This window comes from Haliotis rubra, unplaced genomic scaffold (assembly GCF_003918875.1).
Source record: "Haliotis rubra isolate DU_JTF1 unplaced genomic scaffold, ASM391887v1 Scf1507, whole genome shotgun sequence".
Lineage (NCBI taxonomy): Eukaryota > Metazoa > Mollusca > Gastropoda > Lepetellida > Haliotidae > Haliotis > Haliotis rubra.
In genome coordinates, this window is record NW_025765456.1 from 138958 (window position 1) to 165025 (window position 26068).

At 40.4% G+C, this 26068-nt stretch overlaps 1 long non-coding RNA gene across 1 annotated transcript; it reads left to right on the forward strand.

Moving 5' to 3' along the window:
* Positions 1-5375: 5375 nt before the first annotated feature.
* Positions 5376-23039, forward strand: LOC124270313. Its single transcript, XR_006896722.1, has 3 exons — positions 5376-5604; positions 15937-15939; positions 22471-23039. It is a non-coding gene; the product is annotated as an uncharacterized LOC124270313 (long non-coding RNA).
* Positions 23040-26068: the final 3029 nt, after the last annotated feature.

A 26068-nucleotide genomic window follows, 5' to 3' on the forward strand; every position in this document is an offset into this window, starting at 1 on the left:
TCATTTACCACATACAACATACACTTGGTGCGGACAATGTGTACATATCGTCACAGAATGCTTATGGCTGTCCAATGACTGTTCTCGTTTGTTCCATGTGAACAAGACATACACAAACACAAACACTTGTGTACCATACCGAACAGTTATCCACACAACACTGCCAGATAAACATCAGGTGTATGCACTCGCCTTCAGCATGACCTACCAAATGCATGGTTCTGATTCCTGCGAACTCGTTGAAGTCTGGTTTGAGCAGTTGCTGGATCAGCTCCAAAGCAACCCCTATCAGTATGAGATCGGTGCCACGAATGACTTAACGTCAAGGAACATCAGCCACGACGGGCCAGTGTTTTCAAAGATACAATACGCCGTGGTTGAAAATGTCCAGGAAGCTGAGCAGAAACTTTTGTCTCTGTTGCCGGAAAACCATCCTTACATGTTTAAAATGGACGGCTACTATCCTTACTCTGGAGGAGGGTACGTGTACATCATTAGTTAAGATCTCCGTGGGACAAGAGGCACCATATTCAAAGATGGCCAGGAAGGGTCACCATCATGCTTCATATTACCTGTTTACACATGTACCTGGATCAGCTAGCTGTTGCTTTTTCTAAATATCAAATATATAGATTTGTGTCATACTGCTTACGTTTGTATATAAAAAGAATGATAGACGGATGTGCTTACTATGGACAGGGGAAACTGGGAAACGCCCACATCAAGATTCCATAGGAATGTTTATGAAAGTGATTTTAACATGTGATGTTAACAGGTTACTGGACAGCTCTTAAAGAGTAAGTAGTTTACAGAGTAACATTTTTACATCATATGATACAAGAGGGAAGTGAAGAAGTGAAAGCACAGTGGTTACTGCGTTGGATCGTCACGTTGACCACCGGTGTTCGAATCCCTACGATGCCTCTTTTTTATGTCAACGGTCGTGATATTACTGAAATATTGCTGAACATGAGAAAAACCCAGCTAATTCACTCAGTAGGAACAGAAATCGTCTCACATGCAGTGTTGATCTTGGGGACACCAGCTCGACATTATTCAGTCATGGATACAAAGAGCCTGTGAATATCTTCCCTTTGAGCAATCTTCCCTATAACGCCTTCGTTATAGGACAATAAAAGACAGCTGGAGAGCTTTTCAAGTCGAGTGTAATGTGTGGGCATATTGATATAAACCGGAGTGGTAGGCGATATCTATGATATCCTGGAGATACAGCTACAGTGAAACACCGGTGTGTCGAAGTTGAACGGACCTCTGGAAATACTTCGAGTTAACCGAAGTTCGACACAACCGGAAAACGACTTAATATGAAATACGCAGGGACCAAGCTATTACTTCGAGAAAATTGACACATCAAGGTTCGAGACAGCGGTGTTTGTACACCTGTGGCTTGTGTCTACGCTTTTGTGTCAGACATCCCTGACCTACTTGTTAGGGTCTACAGTCATGGACACAGGCTTCACAAAGAAGTACCAATCCGACCCACTCTGTGTTATGAAAGGAGACCGACGAGAAGGCTTACCGCTATGGCATAACTCAACGGTGTGTGAGGGTACTATTAACGTATATACCCACCAGCCTGTTGCTATAAATATAACCAGTGTATCACCCGTATCGACATGTAAGCCGCAGTCAGTAATGTATGCTCGTTAGCCTGTATCATCCATTTCGACCACTTCGCCGCAGTAATACATGTCACTGTCATTCAGTTAAGTTCGTTGAATTCAAGGCTGAATGCCCACATATATATGGGTTACATAATTATTCAATGAATTTGAGTAACGAATATACATGTTCATGTATGCTGTTAACAGGAATTTGCCAAGATAGCTTTTTCAAACAATTTTCACCAGTGTGTAATAACTGCATTATTAGTATCCATTATAATAAAACAGTATTGTGCCAAATTACAATTTTCTCTATATTTTAGGTAAATATTATTTTGCAAAGACATTTATCAAATATAATTAGACAAAATTTAATAATAGATTCGATTTTCTTTGGTGATTTTTTGTATGCGTCCATAATCTGTCCGTGGCCATGCCGCACCCTTTCGTCATAGCTGGATGATGGGGTAGCCTAGTGGTTAAAGCGTTCGGCCGTCACGCTTAAGACCCAGGTTCGATTCCCCACATGGGTACAATGCGCGAAGCCCATTTCCGGTATTCCCCGACGTGATATTGCTGGAATATTGCTGCATGCGGCGTAAAACTAAACTCACTTACTCTTGGCCATAGTGCTAGATGCTCTCTTAAGTGAATTACACCATCATTCATAACACAAGCTTCAGGGTATAACTGATGTTTACAAATGCTTTCCTTCACTTTTGAGTGCCATTCCTGAAATGAGAATTCTTTAAATTCATTTGACGGCATTTTGAAAGTATTCAGTATTCCTAACATCTTGACAGACCCATGCATACCAGAGAGCAAGTGTAGTGTTGTATGATATCCCCAGTAAAGCTATTTTGTGTATGTCTTCACTTTAGCATATCGTAATCTTTTTGTTGAAGCCGATTATTTGTCATATGTATGAGGGACAGCAAGTATTTGATACTTATCTTTCATTAAACACTAGGGATTGCTAAACAGATCGATAATGGGAAATATTATACGAAGCATTATTCATGATTATCGAAGGAAAATTTGTGTTATCGACAATATCATACATGAACGTTTGTGATAGAATAAAGATTAATTTTTAACCCACACAATACACAGTGTCAGGACTTTATTCATGAGCTTCTTAATTATGTTGAGAACGCTGTTTTGTTAGTTATCCATGCACAAATATGTCACCACTCACCAGTGATGTGTAATATATTCATTTGTTTCAAATATGTTTTGGTATTTTTACTCAAAGTTACTTCTCCGATATTTATCTATAATTGATCAATATTTAGCTAAAGTCTAAATCTAAGTAAGTGATTATATATGCGTGAACTACTTACATAAACATTATATATATACATACATATTATAGATTATATATACTCATGCCAATGATAGCTGTCACCCCCCTTCAATTTTACTAAAAGGCTGGGGGGGGGGGCGACAACCATTATTGGTATGAGTATATGTGTGTGTGCGTGTGCGTGCGTGCGTGCGGGATCTTTAGTGTGAGGATATATATCCCCTTCAACCAGGACTTGTACTCAGGCTAAACTTGTGTTTCTTGTTGTTTCATTCTTTAAGTGCAGTTAACGTGCCACGGGACCAGTGTCCTTAAACACCATCGAGTTATGTCCCTTACACCATACACAGATACACCTTTTTCTGTGATCAAAAGCATTAGCATTGGGACACGATGACATGTGTCAACCACGTCAGCGAGCCTCAACACCCGATCCCGTTTGTCGCCTTTCACGACAAGCACAGGTTGCTGAATACAAATTCTAACCCGGATCTTCCCAGGTCGAAGCATGAACTCCTAACTGTGAGATTGCATGCCAGCAAGACGTAACATCACCTCACAGATTTTATGATAAGTGTTTTTCGATCTGTCTATGTTTGTTAAGTCTCGAACATTACCTCACGCAACAGGTTGAGTCTCCGTGGGAAACGAAATCAATGGTTGTGTTGAAACTAACACACTCAGGTAGTGATTAACAACTCACGTGCATGCATTGTTAAGAGGAAACATACAGACAGATAAATAAACTGACATACAAAACAAAGTACACACCTGGTGTTTTGGGATTATTTGAAAAGTGTTGTGATGTTGCCTGGCAACTTCGCAATTGGGCACGATATCTGTGGTGTTTTGGCAACATATTAGGAAAGTCTGTGACTTAGATGTCACTGTAAAAACTCTTTTCAAAACATTTACTTCGCTTTTTGGAAAGTAATCCAAAAGCACCGGGTGTGTACTTTCTTTTGCACGTCAGTTTAGTTAGTACTCGCGTTTAATAAAGGGCAAGTTTTCAGGTGGAGCGTTTGGTACCTTGCTGAGATTGGGACGTAGACCCCGTTCGGGGGACGAGGGTCCGGGGTTCGATTCCAAACACACTGAGAAATAAAATACTACCCATTCTTTGTGTCTCCTGTCAGAGATTCCCCACATGAGTACAATGTGTGAAGCGTTTCAGGGGAAGTATGAACCTTTGGTTTTACATAATGACTAATGGGACGGTGGGGTAACAAGGTGTATAAGGTGTTCGCTCGTCACGCCGAAGAGCCGGGTTCGATTCCCCAAATGGTACAATGTGTGGAGTCCATTTCTGGTGTCCCCCTCCAGTATATTGTTGGAATATTGCTAAAAGCGGCGTAAAACCATACTCACTCACTGAATTCTACTCAGATGTTAATGGATGAAACACAATTCACAAACACTATCACGAAGTAATATATGGTTTACACGATCTCCTTGCAGTACCCCCAGTTTGCAGCTTCATCTCCATCCATTGTGCACGCTAACTCTTCACCAAATGGTGCTCTAAAGGTAACTAGGATTGGATCGACGTTTCAGTGTAGTGAGCGAGTTTAGTTTTATCAATATTCCAGGGAGTGGGAGGGGGGACACCAGAAATGTGCTTCATACATTGTACCCATGTGTGGAATCACACCCGGGTCTTCGGCGTGACAAGCGAACGCTTCAACCAATAGGCTATTCCACCACCCCTTTGATGTGCATGTGAATATATTGGGGGTCCAATTCGAAATTCAGAGTGAAAGGTGCAAGTGTTTTGCTGTTCATTTCAGTGATAAATTCCATGTACAAGATTACATAGCCTGTCTGACCCTACTTGTTTGTAGTTGGCCTGTTCATGTGTCATCGTGTGGCTCTTTCCCATTTGCATTTTTTTTAAGATTAACCTTTGGCCTTCGACGAGGAAGTTACACCATGTCAAAGCAGGCGACATGTTTATCACTACATGAAATCGATATATCGCCCCATGTGAGTGTATGGCTATCAGCTTGTGTTTCAATATCATGCACATGCTCATTCTCGGGAAACTGTACGTTGAGGAAGTACCTCTACACCATGTCGCATTTCTTTCGCCAGTATTATAAATATGGTTGGCTGTTTTCACGGGATATATTGCCATTGCACAGCAAAGAGAAATCACATTATAAGTGAGAAATTAAAGCAATGTTAAAGCATTTTTTTTAAATGGGTTGAAAGCAAATGTATCATTAACTTACACGCTTTGCAACCTTACCTATATCACGATCTTACAAATATAATAATAAGAACATAAAATCATGTGATTTCACAGACTATTTTTTAATTACAAATCTGGAACTTATATTAACGTGCCAGGAGTACATTATATTAACGTGCCAACAGTACATTATATTAACGTGCCAACAGTACAGTATATTAACGTGCAAATAGTACATTATATTAACGTGCCAACAGTACATTATATCAACGTGCCAACAGTACATTATATTAACGTGCCAACAGTACGTTATATTAACGTGCCAACAGTACATTATATTAACGTGCCAACAGTACATTATATTAACGTGCCAACAGTACAATAAATATATTAACAGTGCCAACAGTACACTTTAACACATGTCCATCAAGATGAATGAGTATGTATTAAACAAGAGGAAAATAACATATGTGTATAGCCAAGTTTCGAATAATCACAGAAGGATTCCAAAGCCCCAATGAAATGTTTCACATCAAACCTGTGGTTACATTTTCTTCTTTCTTTTCTTGCTAACATCCTTTATCGTTTTCATGTCCCTTTTCTGGCCTTTTTCTTTGTCTTTTCGTCTCTGATCGTGGCCATAAATAAATGGCCGGCATACATATTCAAAATATGATAACAAAAGGTTACTTTCATCAGAAAACTTATCTGCATTGGATTCAGGTGAAATCAGCTTCTTCTGCTCCATTGGTTCAGTTCCTAATCCGTTTCGGCATGGAAAACATTATTCCAGCACAAGTATGTCATAAAGGGTCCTTTGATTCAAAGAAATGGCACACAACTACAAGAAGCTCCAGGTCACATCTCTGCATCTATTTCTAGTTCATATCGATGGCATACACAAAACCATCACCAGGCGTGCTGTAGTTGCTCACTTTTGAACGTTGTGTGGATGATTTGCGGGAAGCATGCTGAGGAGTTTATTCTCTTTCTTTTGAGGTTTCGATGACGGAGCATAGTAAACCGTCCTGTCATTGTATCCTTCAGCCTTGTAATCAGACATTCTTGAAGACATGTCATTTGTGGCTCCAACTCGATATCTACAGGGATCATGCTTGACTTTTCTGAACAGATAATCCTGAGACACTTCTATCAGATCAAATCCACACATATCGAGAATTAGTATTCCGCAACACTTCAACCCGGGAGACGGCTAGTGACAATGAAAAGAAGGTAGTGTCGCGTGAAGTCGTGGTCCAAGAAACAGAGTCGTACTTTCGATTCAGCTTAAATACACAGCTAAATATTCAGCTTAAATACACTTCAACTCGGGAGACAATGAGTAACAATGAAGAGGAACTAGTGTCGTTTGAAGTCGAGTTCCAAGAAACGAAGTTGTACTTTCGATTCAGCTTAAATGCTGATAACGAATTATTTTCTGCACCTCCGATATGTCCTACATAGATAAAGTTACAGTGCAGGGATATCAATGTTCAGTTACATGTGTTGACAATGTACAAGCTGAGGTGCCAGAAATACCTTACTTGTGTGTTTGTGTCTATGTCTATGTGACAATTTTCTGTGTATTTTAGTCTAATACTATTTTGCAAAGACATTTATCAAATATAATTAGACAGATAACAGATTCGATTTTCTTTGGTGATTTTTTATGTATTTTTTTCTGTTCGTGGTCCTGCCCCGCCTTTTCGTCATAGATGGACGGTGGGGTAGCCGGGGTTACGGTTGCTGAAGTAATCCACTGTTATTACAAGCACGCCGGTTGTATCAAATTTGAATGTACAATTTACATTTAGGGGTTAGTAATGGTACTTGTATTACTAAGGAAAATGAAAGAACAATAGATGTGACATTTTATTCATGTAAAGCAAAGGACATATATCATCTACTTGAACACCAAAGGACATCGTTAAGAAATGTGCACATCTAAGGCAGTAACATTTACAATACACATCTACAGGCCCACATAATGGGATGCAGTATATTGGTTCTGTTCCCGAGTGATCTGTCCATTCATGAGGCGACGTTCAGCCAAATCCAGGGCGTTGTCAAACCAGTTCAACCCTGTCATCGCCTTCTATCGCACGAAGTTCTGTAAATCTATGTGACAGGTGTGGCGTCTTGTCTGATAGTAGAAGGAAAACTTTCTACGGCGATGTTGGTTTCATCTGCAGGATGGTCGTGAGACTGACCTAGCTTAGTCACAAGATCATCGTTCGTGTTGACAGATGCGGTGTAGTCTGGTGTTGAGCATGTCCAATGGATGCTATTTAATTGCAACCTGTGATGCGGAATTTGTAGCCACCAATGACTAAAGTTCGACCACCTCTTCTGTTTGCAATAAACCGTACACTTACTTGATCATTAGCCCTTGTGATATGATAGAGTAACAGTAAGGTGACTCATATATATATATACCCCAGAGTGAGTTGTGTTTACTCATATATTCAAATACACCATCATGAAAAATTGAACTTCGCTCACTCAAGACTAAGAATACACTTTGAGCTCTCGCTGAATTTCGCTCAAGTAGGGTTAGGCAATGCCCCCATAATCCCCATTATCTTCCACTTAGCATGATTCACTGCTTTACGTACCTAAAACAAAGGTGCCGGCATTCCGGGAAGACGCCGGGGTTAAAGCGTTCGATGGTCACGCTTAAGAGCCAGGTTCGATTTCTCACATGGGTACAATGCGTGAAGCTCATTTCTGGTGTACCCGCAGTGATATTGCTGCGTAAAACTAAACCTACGTAGTTTTATTCATTACAGTATCATTCATAGCACAAGCTTCAGGGTAAAACTGATGTTTGCAACTGCCTTCGTTTGATTTGCATGTCATTCTTGAAATGAGAATTTTTTAAAATCCATTTGACGACATTTAGAAAGTATCCAGTATTCCCCACATCTTGATAGATCCATGCATAACCAAGAGCAAACGTGGAAAGTGTAATGTATGACATCCCCTAAGCAGATCTCTCGTGTGTATCCATTCTGTAAAACACATCGTAAGCTTTCTGTTGAAGCCGATTATTTGTCATATATATGAGGGACAGCCAGTATTTGGTACACATCTTTCATAATATGATTACACATTAGGGCTGGCTGAAACGATCGATAATCGGAAATATAATCGATAGGAAAAAATTATTGGGGAAATTTGTGTTACCGATTATATCGTACATACATTTTGTGATAGTAGAAGGATTTAATCTACTCAATATCAAGCGCAAGCTCATTCTTGGAAACTGTGCTTTGGTTATGCATTAGGTTACTGATTTGTACAGAAAGAGAAGTACGATAAGGAGAGGAGTGCAGACGAAATGTTTTCCGGATGAACCTGTAAAAGATATCTTTACGATAATTAGTCGAACAAGTTCATAAAAATAAACCTGGACTTAGACACATTATATGATTAAAAAATAAATTAAGTAATTTTAATTTCTTTGTTATTGGTATATTTAATACATAATTATTGTTATCCTCATTCAGAATTATACAGATGATTAAGAAATATATATTGTGAGTATGGTTTTACGCCGCTTTTAGTAATATTCCAGCAATATCACGGCGGTGGACACCATATATAGGTGGGGAATCGAACCCGGGCGTGACGAGCGATGAGCATCATTAGTATCTGCCTGAGCAATGGGATACAGGTAATGGGAACGAATTATTTTCTGCACCTCTGACATGCCTACATAGATAAAGTGGCAGTGGAGGGATGTGTGTGTGTGTGTGTGTGTTTCTCATTGTCTTTCATAATAGGTATAATTAAGACACAACATGAATAAACAACGTGTAATACGACTGATGTTTTCCCACCTGACGAACATAACCAAGACTGGGCTGATAAATGGCAAATGAAATTTAGTCCTACCAAAACTGAAGCCATGCTATGTTCGACTAAAATTAATTCTAGTCCTAAATTACCTCTTGGAATGAATGACGTTCTTATACCTGAAGTAAGTGATCATAAACACCTAGGGCTGGTTCTTCAGGAAGATGGAAAGTGGCACAAACATATTAATTATCTTGTCCGTAAAGTGAGCCCACTAATTAATTGCTTTGCGTAGTCTAAAATACAGGTTCAATCGAAGAACCCTTGAAATTATGTACAAATCTTTTTATCTTACCCATATTTGACTACTACTGCGATAACATTTGGGATAATTGTAACAAAGAACAAGTAAAAATGCTAGAAAACCTACACTTGGATGCTCTTCGAACAATATGTGGAGCAGTACGAGGAACTAGTCACGAAAAGCTTTACAGGGAAACGGGTTGTTGCTCATTATCTGACAGACGACATTATCATAAATTATGTATATATTACAAAATGGTCAATGGGCTGACTCCTAAATACCTATCATTATGGGTCCCACCTAGTATCTCCAGCATAACAGGATACAACCTTCGTAACTCCAACGATTTTCAGACAAATGCAGGGCGCTTATCCCAGTATAACCGATCTTTCCTGCCTTCTGTTGTTAAAGCATGGAATGCACTTGATATCAATATCAGAAATGTAGATTCCTATCTAGGTTTAAACAATTGATTTCCACAGACATTCAGATTTCTTCAAATTTTATATACATTGCTAGTTATGGCCAGCGACAATACCAAGTGATCCTATCCAGAATTAGGCTAGGTTGTAGTGATTTAAAAGCACACTTATTTGACAGATTCCCTGATTGATGATCCCACTTGTTCATGTGGCCACAACAGAGAAGATGCTATCCATTTGTTTCTGTCATGTCCCCGCTATGGCCAGTTTAGACTCGACAAATACTTTGTCCTTGGTAAAATGCACTTGGTATCTTGTTCTTTTTTTTTTTTTTTTATTTTTATTTTTTGATTTATTCATCAATGTCCTACTGTCTGCTCCATAGAATTATGTCAAGATAATAACGAACTATATGCGGAGAAGCATTGACATAGGCCATATGGCCTGTTTGCTAATCCTATTTCCATTTTGTTATGTCGTGTATTATGAAAAATGTAAACATTAATGGAAATAAAATACTGTTTAAATCAAGAAAACGTTTTTCAACGTCTCTTTCAGCGCGAATAGTGTGAATCAATGATTTAAATAAAGTGTCAAGTGATGCGTACACGGTGTTTGTCATACTGAAGCTATTTAAACATCAGATATAAAATCATCAATGAATTTAGTGTCAGTTTAGTTGATAATAGTACTCATTATGGGTAATACATCATGACAATGTTCTTGTTTTTTGCAATCAGTTAATTTGTAAAATGTCGAGTATAGAGCAGACAATCTGCCTGAGGCCACAGGATACATTACATGCAGCCACCGAGCTTCACCACCCATATACATCTCTCTCTCTCTCTCTCTCTCTCTCTCTCTCTCTCTCTCTCTCTCTCTCTCTCTCTCTCTCTCTCTCTCTCTCTCTCTCTCTCTCTCTCTCTCTCTCTCTCTGTCTCTGTCTCTCTCTGTCTCTCTCTCTCTCTCTCTCTCTCTCTCTCTCTCTCTCTCTCTCTCTCTCTCTCTCTCTCTCTCTCTCTCTCTCTCTCTCTCTCTCTCTCTCTCTGTCTCTGTCTCTCTCTCTCTCTCTCTCTCTCTCTCTCTCTCTTCACTCTCTGTCTCTGTCTGTCTGTCTCTCTCTCTCTCTCTCTCTCTCTTTCACTCTCTCTCTCTCTCTCTCTCTCTCTGTCTCTGTCTCTCTATCTCTCTCTTTCCTCTCTGTCTCTGTCTCTCTGTCTCTCTCTCTCTCTCTCTCTCTCTCTCTCTCTCTCTCTCTCTCTCTCTCTCTCTCTCTCATCTCTCTCTTTCTCTCTCTGTCTCTCTCTCTCTCTGTCTCTCTCTCTCTCTCTCTCTCTCTCTCTCTCTCTCTCTCTCTCTCTCTGTCTCTCTCTCCTCTCTCTCTCTGTCTCTCTCTCTCTCTCTCTCTCTCTCTTTCACTCTCTGTCTCTGTCTGTCTCTCTCTCTCTCTCTTCTCTCTCTCTCTCTGTCTCTGTCTCTCTCTCTCTCTCTCTCTGTCTGTCTGTCTCCTCTCTCTCTCTCTCTGTCTCTGTCTCTCTCTCTTCTCTCTCTGTCTCTCTCTCTGTCTCTCTTTCACTCTCTGTCTCTGTCTCTCTCTCTCTCTCTCTCTGTCTCTCTCTCTCTCTCTCTCTCTCTCTCTCTCTGTCTCTGTCTCTGTCTGTCTCTCTGTCTCACTGTAACATAGCTTGGTGGTCAAGCTCGGTGACCGCACATAACTGGTAACGTTGGACTGGGGTTCAACAGAAACACAAACTGGTGGGTGAGTGAGTTTAGTTTTACGCCGCATTTATCAATTATCCAGCAATATCAGGCGAGGGACACCAGAAATGGGCTTCACACATTGTACTCAAGCGGGGAATCGAACCCGGACCTTCGGCGAGACGAGCGAACGCGTTAGCTACTAGGCTACCCACCGCCCCAACAAAATAATGACAAACAAAGAATACGCAGGAACCGAGCTTCTACATCGACACATCAAAATTCGACTCAACGGCGTTTGACAGTACCCACTCTCTAACTCGGGGAGACGATGAGTGACAATGAAGAGCAAGTAGGGTCTTTGAAATAGAGTTCCAAGAAACGAAGTTGTACTTTCGATTCAGTTTAAATGCTGATAGCGATATTGTCTGCACCTCTGATATGACCTACATAGATAAAGTTACAGTGCAGGGATATCACTGTTCTGTTGCATGTGTTGAAATGTGCCAGAAATACCTTACTTGTTTGTGTGTTTGTTTGTGTCGGTGTCTTGTGTATGTGTGTTTTGTCTCTGTCTTGTGTATGTGTGTCTGTGTCTCTGTGTGTCTGTGTCTGTGTGTCTGTGTGTTTACTTACTCAGTGATGTGAAATATATTAATTTGTTTCAGACATTTTGGGCAGTTTTGCTTAAAGTTACCCGTCCGATATTTATCTTATAATTGATCAATATTTAGTTAACGATTATCGATCTCTTGGATCTATATAAATAGCCAGCCCTAGTAAACACCGGGTGTCTTCAAATATCCCTAGGTACCATTACATTTGGTAAGCAATTCGGCACTGTAGAAAGTATAGGGTTTTATCCAAAGGTAAAGTTAGTAGGATATAGGGTGCAGGATGCATATGACAGACAGCTTTCACAATTATATATGCGGGGAAGAAATAAAATAAAATATGCCATTTTTTCAAATCTGTTTATATTTAGATTTTAAACATCATCTTTTATGTTTAGCTTATTACAATGTGTAAAGACATATGTCTTGCGATGAATGTTGATGAATGGTAATAAAGATGTTCATAAATTCATATTGTTATAATTCTTCAAAAGTAACGTGTTTCCAACCAGGGAAAATGATCATTAGAGGACTCTGAATCCTACTAAACTGTAGGGCACAGGAAATGTTCCTCTCAGTTCAATTTACGTGTTTTGTTTGATTTTAATTGAAGATATTTTAACCTGCCAACATTCTATCACAGGCATTGAACCAGCACTTATCAGCACTCACAGAATACATTCACATGGTATCAGAGAATCAGTTTGGTTTTACGCCGCTTTTAGCAATATTCCAGCGATATCACAGCAGGGGACAACCGAAATGGGCTTCACAAATTATACCCATGTGGGGAATCGAACCCGGGTCTTCGACGTGACGAGAGAACGCTTTTACCACTAGGCTACCCCACCGCCCCCGATCCCACATGCTGTCACGGCAGAACCCTTCAAACACAATACAGCTGATGGCTGTATGCCAGGTTGACCAACATATCACGGGAACAGATTGGCCAGGACTTGTGATGCACAGTGTCTAGAGGAATAAAGTGTAAATGATTAAACAACTAGCCGTGAAGTTATATATCTTGTATTTATTTGCAAGAACTAACTTTTATATTTTGCTTTTATTGAGACATAGATACATGTCTTTTGTTTTCACGTATTTATATCCAAAACACAAACGGCCAAACAATGCTTAAAGTCTAAATCTAAGTAAGTGAATATATATGCGTGAACAATTTACATATACATTATATATATACATACATATTATAGATTATATATACTCATGCCAATAATGGTTGTCGACCCCTTCAATTTTATTAATAGGCTGGGGGTTGACAACCATTATTGGCATGAGTATATATATATGTGTGTGTGCGTGCGTGCGTGCGTGCGTGCGTGCGTGCGTGCGGGAACTTAAGTGTTGGGATATATATCCCCTTCAACCAGGACTTGTACTAAATTTGTGTTTCTTGTTGTTTCATTCTTTAAGTTCAGTTAACGTGCCACGGATTCAGTGTCCTTAAACACCATCGAGTTATGTCCCTTACACCATATACAGATACACATTTGTCTGTGATCAAAAGCATTGCGACACGATGACATGTGTGAACTAAGTCAGCGAACATATTAGGAAAGTCTGTGACTTACATATCACTGTAAAATCTCTTTTCATATTATTTACGGCGCTTTTTGGAAAGTAATCCAAAAAGCACTGGGTAGTCACTACTCGCGTTTAATAAAGGGCAAGTTTTCGGGTGGAGCGTTTGGTACCTGAGATTGGGACGTAGACCCCGTTCGGGGGACGCAGGTCCGGTGTTCAATCTCAAACACAGGAACAAAATACTACCCATTCTTTATGTCGCCTGTCAGAGCTTTCTCACATGAGTACAATGTGTGAAGCGTCAACTATATTGACGTTGGTTTTTCATAACGACTAATGGGGCGGTGGGGTAGCCCAGTGGTTAAAGTGTTCGCTCGTCACGCCAAAGGTCAAGGTTCGAGTCCCAACCCTGGTGTCCCCCGTCGTGAAATTGTTGGAATATTGCTAAAGCGATGTTAAACCATACTCACTCACTCCTGTCAGAGATTCTACTAAGATGTTAATAGATGAAAGACAACTCACAAACACACTCACGAAGTAATATACTGGACGAAAATAGTTAGGGATATATGTAAATTTTGAAATTATGAATAATGATCTATTTATTCATTGACACACTGATAAAATATCAATCATAAAAATACCAATATCCCTAACTTATTTTGTCCAGTATATAGTTTACCCGACCTCCCTGCAGTACCCCCAGTTTGTAGCTTCTGTGTATAATATCCATCCAATGTGCATGCTAACTCTTTACCAAATGGTGCTCTAAAGGTTTAGTTGTACGCCGCCTTTAGCAATATTCCGGGGAGTGGGGAGGGGGACACCAGAAATGGGCTTCATACATTGTATCCATGTGTGGAATCGAACACGGGTCTTCTCCGTGACAAGCGAACGCTTTAGCTACTAGGCTATCTCACCGCCCCTATGATGTACACGTGAATATGGTGGGGTTCAAATTCGAAATTCAGAGTGAAACATGTCAGTAAGTTGCTGTTCATTTCAGTGATAAATTACATGCACAAGATTATTGTATAAACCTACTTGTTTGTAGTTTGCCTGGTGATGTGTCGCCGTGTGGCTGTTTCTCATTTGCATTAGGATAACCTTTGGCATTCAACGATAAAGTTACACCATGTCAAAGCAGGTATATGAAATCGATATATCGTCCCATGTGAGTGTCTATATCGTCTACTTGTGTTTCAATATCAAGCACAAGCACATTCTTGGATTCTGTGCATTGAGAAAGTATTTCCACACCATGTCATATTTCTATAGCCAGTAGCATAAATATGGTTAGCTGCTTCCACGGGATGTATTGCCATTGCACAGCAAAGCGAAATCACATTCTAAGTGAAAAGTCTAAAACATTTTTTAAAAACGGGATGAAATATATGCATCATTAACTTACATGCTTTGACACCTAACCTGTAGTATATCACGATCTTACAAATATAATAATAAGAACATAAAATCATGTGATTTCACGGACTATCTTTTAATGGAATTTCCTCATTTTACAAATCTTGGAGAGGTGTGTGTGTGTGTTTGAGGCATTTTGGGTCGGCCATTTTATTTTTATAACGTCACATAGGTGTGACCTTTGTGTGACCTAATCGACTGTTGTACCCTTTAAGTCCCACCCTCTTTGGGAGTCCCTTTCCGGCCCAGGTGTGTGTGACCTTCAGGTTCAGGTTGGTCTGCACCCGGGTTATGTTTTCTTTATAACACAGTTGATGGGAAGTACCCTGATATTACCTCAAGGGATTCATCAAAATGTAGTCTGACCCATTCTGAAGGGTATTGTTGTAAATATCGTCCTTGATTTGTTTTGTATTGCATACTGCTTTTTTATATCTGTATAAATAGCATGATGTATGTGAATCATGTTCAGTATTTGAGATGGCACCTTGGGAAGAGTACTTGAATAGGATCTTTTACGATCCCAAACATCCTGGTAGTTTTGCTGGACCCAAGAAACTGTACGAAGCTGTGAACGCTGAGGATCAGTTTGAAATTGGTGTGCATCGAATTAAGAAATGGTTGAAAGGACAAGACACCTATACCATGACTCATCAAGTTAGGAGAACATTTCCAAGAAATGAGTATGTGATCGAAGGTCTTGATAGCCACTGGCAATCAGATCTCATGGCTATGGTTTCACTGGCAAAGTACAACGATGGTGTGAAGTATTTATTAGTCATCATAGATCTATTTTCACGTTATTTGTGGGTACTTCTGCTGATGTCAACAAAGGGGCAAGAAGTGGTGAAAGCATTGAATGAATTATGGAAGACACAAGATCATAGGCCTGGTATTTTTCAATCTGACATGGGTTCAGAATTTAAGAATCAATGGGTGAAAGCCTTTTTGAAAAAGCACAAGGTAACCCAGCTGTTTACACTGAATGAAACAAAGGCCCCCTATGCTGAGAGAGTGATTAAAACCATTAAAATGAGATTGTATTGATACATGTTGAAACACTTTACCTACAGATATGTGGATATCTTACTAGATGTAGTCAAGAGTTACAACAATACTAAACATAGAATATTAGGACAGTCTCCTGCTAGTGTGACTGAGAAAAATGAAAATGAAGTGAGACTCTCTCAGTATTTGATTAAACCCCCAAACGATAAACACAATAAAAAGAAGTTCACCTTCAAGGTGGGTGATAAAGTCAGAGTGAGTCATCTGAAGAGGACTTTTGACAGAGAATATCAAGAGAAATGGTCTGGTGAAATGTTTACAGTAATAAGAAGATATTGGTCTCAAGGCAACGACTTGTACAAGCTTAAAGATTGGGGTGGTGATCCTATCGAAGGTGCCTTTTAATCATCAGAGCTACAAGCAGTGGTAGAAAATCCTGATCAGGAGTATAGAATTCAAGAAATTGTCAAAAAGAGGACGATTTATTACTGATCTGTGTCATATGCAGTGGGGTCCAAAGGCACAAGGAATACTGAAAGGTGTAGGTGACACAAATAATCTGTATCATGACGTGTTTTCCAAACTTTAACAATATAAATCGTGGGTAGAAGATTTAATTGATGATGATGATGAAGACATGACATCTGATGTAGAGAGTGAAGGACAGGACGATGAGGAAGGGCAATAAGACAATTAGCGCAACATGTAAAGTAGACATTTGGGAGAGCTCCTATCCTAAAGCCTACTCATTTGAAACGGAGCTAATAAACAATGAAATCTGTATATCTTTCTTGTTTCTTTATGTATTGTACCCGTGAAGGTCCGGGTTAGAATGAACCCACAGGAACCCATGCTTGTCGTAAGAGGCGACTAACCGGATCGGGTGGTGAGGCTCGCTGGCATGGTTGACACATCTCATCATCATATCCCAATTGGGTAGATCGATGCTCATGCTGTTGATCACTGGATTGTCTGGTCCAGACTCGATTATTTACAGACCATATAGCTGGGATATTACTGAGTGCAAGATAAAACTAAACTCACTCACGCACTTAATGCATTGCTGGAGGATTGACATTAGACAAATCTTTGTTTTACAACTGATAAATAATCCTCCCTATGTCATTGAATACATTTAACCTACAAAACAATTCTTAATACCCGAAGGTCCCAACCTCTTCATACCCCACACCTCGATTATTTACAGACCATATAGCTTGGATATTACTGAGTGCAAGATAGAACTAAACTCACTCACTCACTTAATGCATTGCTGGAGGATTGACATTAGGCAACTGTTCGTTGTACAAATCTTTGTTTTACAACTGATGAATAACCCTCCCTATATCAATGAATACATTTAACCTACAATACAATTATTAACACCAGGAGGTCCTAACCTCTTTATACCCAATACAATACAGTCACAAGTTACACCAGTATTTCATTGTACTGTCTGTGGAATAAGAGCGGCTAACGGCATGTGAGTAACCCATGTGTCACATGATGTCAAATAAGGGTCATATATAGTATTCATGGACATAAGATTTTTTTTTATGTTTGCAGTTTGAGAGTAAAGTTCAGCTTTAAAATGTTGAGTAAAAGCACTGGAAAGTTTTACAGGAGAACACATGTAGGTTTGTTTTCTTATTCAGTAATATATATGACAAATGCTAAATCATTTCATCACTGTACAACCACTTGACACCCTACTTGAGATATTCAGTGACCATCAGTCCTCAACTGCTTACTATTTCCTGTCTTCCGGTCAGACACTTCTCTCCCTACATAACGGAAGCTGACCACTTGTGACTATACATTCATTGTAGGCTGTGCGCCATCACGCTGAAAATTATCAACAACCATTCCATGTACACATGATTACAGTCTGACCTTTAAATTACAATAAAACAATTTCTGGTCAACTTGAACCGGCTAACTTTGCGAGCACAGGAAGCCACACACAGGAAGCTGAACACATCAACCCCTCAGGTCCGCACAAACTGTCACCTACTTGAACATATCTGTACACGCATAAGCATAAGTGATACAAATGACAGCATTAAATACTTAAAATGGTGGTCAGTTTTAATGACTGGATGGAGGTGCTTTTAACAAACATAACACCTTACACTATTTCATCCAATCACAGCTGTCACATGTCTCTTCAGTTACGGCCCGGCTCAGCGAGCAAGCAATTGTGCTGTTAGTGCATAGACAGCGCCCCATTCACGCATGTCATATACGGGGCCCACATGGCGCATGAATTGTATATGCTAACAGCTACAATCATTTATTGTTCACAGATATGTAAAATAAATACTCAGAACTTCATAGTTGTTCCTTGTGTAGCAAATGACAGCGTATTTTAAACTGGCTAGAGATACCTTTGATTTAACAAAAGGTGCTCTGATATTTTCACAACTTTTGACCTAATAAATAGCAGCTAAATTCGACCTCATATGCATAGTGTGATATTAATTCTACGTTGACAAAAGATTTTGCTGCGTGAACACTTGAGTCGGAAAACTCATAAAATAATTGAATAATAATCACACACCACTAAGGTGAACCTGAAGGTCACACACACCTGGGCCGGAAAGGGGACTCCCAAAGGAGGGTGGGGCTTAAGGGTTCAACAGTCGATTAGGTCACACAAATGTCACACCTATGTGATGTTATAAAAAAAATGGCCGACCAAAAATGCCTCACCACCACCACCCCCACCCCCTTACAACACTTGGACTTATATTAACGTGCCAACAGTACATCATATTAACGTGCCAACAGTACATTATATTAACGTGGCAACAGTACATTATATTAACGTGGTAACAGTACAATAATTATATTAACGTGCAAACAGTACATTTTAACACATGTCCATCAACATGTATGAGTATGTATTAAACAATGAGGAAAATAATATATATGTATATCCAAAGAGTTACATTTACCCAGCTCCAGAAGTTAAGTTTCGAATATCACAGAAGGATTCCAAAACCCCCATGAAATGTTTCACATCAAATCTGTGGTTACATTTTCTTCTTTCTTTCCTTGTTATCGTTCTTTTTCGTTTTCATGTCCTTTTTCTTGCCTTTTTCTTTGTCTTCTCGTCTCTGAACGAGGCCATAAATAAATGGCAGGCATACATATCCAAAATATGATAACAAAAGGTTACTTTCATCAGAAAACTTATCTGCAGTGGATTCAGGTGAAATCAGTTGAAATCAGCTTCTTCTCCATTGGTTCAGTTCCTAATCCGTTTCGGCATGGAAAACATGAGTCCAGAACATGTATGTCACAAAGGGTCCTATGATTCAAAGATATGGCACACAACTACAAGAAGCTCCAGGTCACATCTCTGCATCTATTTAACCTTCATATCGATGGCATACACAAAACCCTCACCAGACTTGCTGTAGTTGCTCACTTTGTGAACGTTGTGTGGATGGTCTGCGGGAAGCTTGCTGAGGAGTTTATTCTCTTTCATTGCAGGGTTTTTGGACGGAGTAACGTAAACCGTCTCGGCTTTGCATCCATCGCTCTTGTAACCAGACATTCTTGAAAACACGTCACTTGTGGCTCCTACTCGATATCTACAGGGATCATGCTGGACATTCCTGATCAAATCAGCCTGAGTCACTTGTTTCTGTTTGATGACGATTCTTCTTTTCTACTCATATCGACAATTAGTATTCCACAACACTTCAACTGTGGAGACGGTAAGTGGCAATGAAAAGAACGTAGTGTCGTTTGAAGTTGCGTTCCAAGAAACAAAGCTGTACTTTCGATTCAGCTTAAATACACAGCTAAAGTTACAGCGCCGGGATATCGCTGTTCAGTTGCAAGTGTTGAAATGGTACAGGCTGAAGTGCCAGGAATACCTACGTGCGTGCGTGCGTGCGTGCGTGCGTGCGTGCGTGCGTGCGTGCGTGCTTCTGTCTGTCTGTCTTCCACATGCACTAGGCTGTTGTGTTCAGGCGTTTGAATCAAACATGGTGTTGGTGTGTTTCAGCACCCTTGTTTTTCGCTGTTTTTGACAATGTTTCATTTCTCTCAAACTCAACGAATATTGAATCAGTTGCTTCACTGCATGTTCCAAAATGTCGTTTGCAGTGCCCATTACCATACTTTCGTTTGTAGTATATATGGCACAGGCCACTGCGCTATCATCCATGGACCCATCGGTAAATAAGGATTTATATGTACATGTATTATATTTACTTTTTAATTGATAATTCTTGTTTATATTGTAAGTCATTAGTTTCTGATTTTGTAAATTTAGTGAGTGTTAGGTCGACTTGTGGCCTAACCAATTGCCAAGGAGGAGAAGAAAGAAGACGGGAAGGAGATAGCACTCACAGAATACTTGTACATGGTATTAAACTTTTTAAAATCTAATGCAGAAACAAAAGGTTTACTTTTTGCTTTTTAGGGACAAAATTACAAATTTTGATATGGTACGGGGGATGTGGTTGTAGCAACTGATCTTTAATCGAAACTTCCCAGCCATCGGTTATTTTTCACAAACTGTTGCAGGAACGAGTTATGGCTAAATAGACACTGTCTAGAGGAATTTAGTGTGTAAACCATTTAAAAAAACAGCCGTAAAATTACTTCGACTGTATTTATTTGTAATAACTAACTGTTATATATTTCTTTTATTATATATACAAATATATATATGAATACAAACATATATATATAGATTGTGTGTAATGGGTGCGAGCATGCGTGCGTGTCTGAGTGTACGTGGGGCGGTCTTGGTTGTGCGGATGTATATCCCGTTCAACCAGAACTTGTACTCAGGCTAAACTTGTGTTTCTAGCCTTTCATTCTTTTAAGTGCAGTTAACGTACCACGATATCAGTGTCCTCAAAAGCCATCGAGTTACGTCCTTACACCATAAACAGATACACATTATTTCTGTTATCAAAATGATCTGTTTTATTCTTTGTATAGCAATGTGGCGGCGGTCTGGGTCAGAAAATCCCAAAGCATTTGTATTGGGACACGATGACATGTAATGTCAGCCAAGTCATCGAGGATGACGACCCGATCCCGATAGTCGCCTCTTACGACAAGGAGATGCGGAAGACCATTTCTAACCCGGACATGAACTCCCAACTGTGAGCAAGACGTACAACTATCTCACAGAGTTTAGTCACGGAATATGTTCTATTCAATGTGTCTATATTATTTGGTCGCAGAAACTAACACCCCGAGGTAGTGATTAACAACGTACAGGCATTGTTAACAGGCTACATATAAATAGTTACTACTCGCGTAATCGAGTTTAATGAAGGATACGTTTTCTGGTGAAGTACTTTGGTACCTTCGGGGTTCGGGGTTCGATTCCAAAAACTGGAACAAATCAGTACCCATTCTTTGTGTCTCCTGTCAAAGATTCCCCACATGGGTACAATGTGTGAAGCCCATTTCTGGTGTCCCTCACCGTGATAATGCTGTAATTGTGCTTAAAAGCGACCTAATACAATACTTACTCAGTCACTCATGTGAGTGCATGGCTATCTACTCAGAAAATGATTATTCCATTCCTACGTGTTAACAAGTTCGTGGAAACACGCCAATTACAAACGTTTTTGTGTGTTTTGTTTTGGGTTGGGGTTTTTTTTTTGGGAGGGGGGTCTTTTTTTTCTTTTCTTTTTGTTTCTTATTTGTTTTGGGTGTTTTTGTGATGTGCACATGAACATGGTGTTGGTAAAATTCGAAATTCAGAGTGAAACATGTCAGTGTTTTGCTGTTCACTTCAGTGGTAAATTTCATGCACAAGATTACATAGCCTGTCTGACCCTACTTGTTTGTATGCTACCTGCTGATGAATCATCGCGTTGCATTAAGATAACCTCAGGCCTTCGACGAGGACGTTACACCATGTCAAAGCAGGTATATACGACATGTTTAAACACTACATGAAATCGATATATCGCCTCATGTGTGTGTATGGCTATCTACTGTTGTTTAAATATCAAGCACATGCACACTTTTAGAAACTGTGTATTGAGAAAGTACCTCTACACCATGTCGTATTGCTATAGTTAGTAGTATAAATATGGTTAGCTGTTTTCACGGGATATATTGCCATTGCACAACAAAGAGGAATCACATTATATCTGAAAAATTAAAACAATGTTTAAAACATTTTATTTTTTAAATGGGATGAAATCAAATGTATCATTAACTTAAATGCTTTGCAACTTATTCTATATCACGATCTTATAAATGTAATAATAAGAACATAAAATCATGTGATTTCACCGACTATTTTTAATCGGGTTGCCTCATTTTACAAATCTGGGACTTATATTAACGTGCCAGGAGTACATTATATTAACGTGCCAACAGTATATTATATTAACGTGCCAACAGTACATTATATTAACGTGCCAACAGTAATTATATTAACGTGCCAACAGTACATTATATTAACGTGCCAACAGTACATTTTAACACATGTCCATCAACATGTATGTATTAAACAATAAGGAAAATAAGATATGTGTATATCCAAAGGTTTGTATACGTCCTATTTTTTTACACTCCAGAAGTTAAGTTTCGAATATCACAGAAGGATTCCAAAGCCCCAATGAAATGTTTCACATCAAAACTGTGGTTACATTTTCTTCTTGCGTTCCCTTGTTATCATTCTTTTCGTTCTCATGTTCTTTTCTATGTCTTCTCGTCTCTGATGGGGCCATAAATAAATGGTCGGCATACATTTCCAAAATATGATAACAAAAGGTTACATTCATCAGAAAACTTTCTGCAGTGGATTCAGGCGAAATCGGTTGAAATCAGCTTCTTTTCCATTGGTTCAGCTCCTAATGCGTGTCAGCATGGAAAACATTAGTCCAGAACAAGTATGTCACAAAGGGTCCTATGATTCAAAGAAATGGCACACAGTCACAAAAAGCTCCAGGTCACATCCTTGCTGTTATTTCTTTTTCATATCGATGAGATACACATAACCATCCCCCGAGGTTCTGTAGTTGGACAATTTGTGATCGTTGTGTGGATGGTTATCGGGAAGCTTGCTGAGGAGTTTATCCTCTTTCATTGCAGGGTTCTGGGACGGAGCATAGTAAACCGTCTTGGCTTTGCATCCATCACTCTTGTAAGCAGACATTCTTGAAGTCATGTCACATGTGGCACCAGCCCTATACCTACAGGGATCACGTTGGACTTTCCTGATCAAAACATCCTGAGTCACTTGTTTCTGTTTGATTGATGACGATCCTTGTCTTCTGCTCATATCGACAATTAGTATTCCACAACATTTCAACTCGGGAGACGGCAAGCGGCAATGAAAAGAAGGTAGTTTCGTGTGAAGTCGTGGTCCAAGAAACAAAGTCGTACTTTCGATTCAGCTTAAATAGACAGCTAAAGTGACACAGCTTAAATACACTTTAACTCAGGAGACAGTGAAGAGGAAGTAGTGTCGTTTGAAGTCGAGTTCCAAGAAACGAAGTTGTACTTTCAATTCATCTTAAATGCTGAAAACAATTTATTTCCTGCACCTCTGACATGTCCTACATGGATAAAGTTACAGTGCAGGGATAACACTGTTCAGTTACATTCGTTGACAATGTATAAGCTGAGGTGCCAGAAATACAGGTTAATTCCCACAAATTAGCCTCTAAGCTGCATCTGCGGTAGTACCACACCACCCACCCACCCCCTTCTATTACTACTTATGAACTTTCACAACACATACACACGTTAAGTGGTCAACCAGTCCTGCAGACGCATTCCAGGATCCACCCTGTGCACGTCCGGATCCGTCATCACCCACGCTCTCTCTGTGTACGTCTTGCTCACCCGCAACGTCGGACAGTAATGACGATGTGATCGAACACGTTCCTGTAGTATCCTTCCAGCAGGTCCAGCACGAAAGCCGTTTTACCACACCCCATCTGACCACACACGATGGCGCTATGTGGATCAAGGGGCAGTTCGATATCAATAGATGGCTTACACGAATCTTCCATCTTGTATATTAAGCTGCACATCCATAATCATCTACAAATATAAATTTAATTTACCGGCGGTTTGAGCCTTCTTGGCAATTTGGATGGTGATCCCCTCGCTGCCGTTCTCGATGCAACGCCCGCTACCATGCAGTCGATCGTCGTCCGTGGATCGCATGTCCAGCCACAGCGCATACTTGGTCGTCAGGGTACTCTCTCCTACTGGATCACGGAGGCGAGACTGAGGTCCTTTGACGATCGGCCGTTGATTCCGCGAAATTCTTCCACCAGCCTGGCAGGATCAAAATGTCCTTCTATCAATCGCGAGGGTATTGCACGTTCAGATTGATATTCCACAACGTGTGTCGCTCTCTTATTTCGCAACGATCTTCCAGTTATGCAGCACAGTCGGTATTACAGGATGGCTAACGCCCGTGCCAGATACTGGGTGGCGGTAAATCTTGTTAAGCGCCCAATCTCCGGATTCTTCACCTTTGTCGTAACTCCAGCAAAAGTATTGTCGATGGTGTAGTGGACCTCCTCGCTGCTGCTACGTCAAGGACGGCGTGAGTGTAATTGCAGCAAATGTAGGTTCATACTCCAGCCTGCCGCCCCAGCGCGCTTGGTAAACGGGCATGTGACCCTCCAGCATCTCAAAATAAGCGGGATGCAAAATCGGTTCGGAACGCATCAGCTTAATGGCCAGGTGTTTTGCGCATCGCAGTGAGTTGGCTTTGGTCGAAACCATACCTCTACGCATAGCAAACTCGACGGTCGAATACACCGGCCGGACAAATCTTCTGGTAATTTCAAGTGTGGTTCTCCGTGAGGTCCGTGTAGTTGATGAACCACGTCGCTGCCGTTGATGCTCAAACTCTCGTTTCCCAAGCTTATTTAATGGTCGTATTATTCACGATGGCGCGTCCAAGGGTCTCTCACGACTTCTCACTTATCATCGTCGGATTCCAAATTTGATACGAAAGCCTTCCCCGAAAGATGATGCCGTTCTCGCCGAAGCTGGGAAAAAGCGCACCAACATCGTTTGTTTTCGTCAGAGTGTGCTCGGATTGTTGATTGTATCGTCACGGATTGACGCACAGCTCTAAACATTAAGGGTTCACTCAATTTTCGGAAAGGATCGAGTTTTCGTCCGTATTAGTGACGCATATTTTTTATATTAAAAATATATAATATATGTTCAATCAATAAGTAACGCCAGCCGACATATTCCCATGGACGATTTGGGATGATAGAACCCAGTTCCTCGACAATGAGGGAGACCCTGCTCTCGCGCAAGGCAACATGGCATGACGATCTGCTAAAACGACCGTTGATGATTATTACGATGCCCTGGAGCAAAAACAAAATATAGCTCTTCTTTATTGCGATCCTTCCAAGTTCGAACTCGACTGGCAAAGGGATACCGCGAGTGAAAGATGCGGCGGCATCAATCCTATGCACCCCGCACGGTGAAAACCTCGCTTTGTCCATTACTGGCCAGTTGCCAGTGGCTCGACTTTATCTGGGCGCATAAATTGAAATATAACCAGTTATCGACAAAAATAAGCTGCTTGAAGTTCGACAAGGCTTCACTTTAGAAGCGAAATCTTAACTCTAGCGCCTTGGTTTACTGGCTGGTGCAGTCAGTCGAAGTTGATCGAGACGTAAGTTCACAAAGCGCTCAAGCTAAGACGCACCAAACGACGCCGAAAAAGCATTGAGCACGCATTCCAAATCCAACGCTTCCCCGGTTCCTCGAATTCTACCTTTCGGGAACGCGGTGGCATGGACAAGTCCATGCAAACCATTCAAGGGATCGCCTGCGGACAATGTACGATAAATCTTGACGTGTTCGATGAGCATATCACTTTGAAAACAAACTCAACGGCTGGAGGACGAGTTCCAGCTCGACGTCATATCGCTGGAAAGATTGCGCGAACTTGGGAGAGAAAGATCGACCTGATTGAGGCGCGTGGCGTCCTGCTTCCGAGACGAGCTTCGATCCAGATCAGCTGCGCACTAAATCCTCGACCTCTGAGGTTGGAAACGAGGACACGCTGGCTAACAGGATCCGGAAATCTGTTCCCGGAACAAGGGATAACCATCGTAGAAGTGTTCTGACGGCTTTGGGCTTCATCATTATG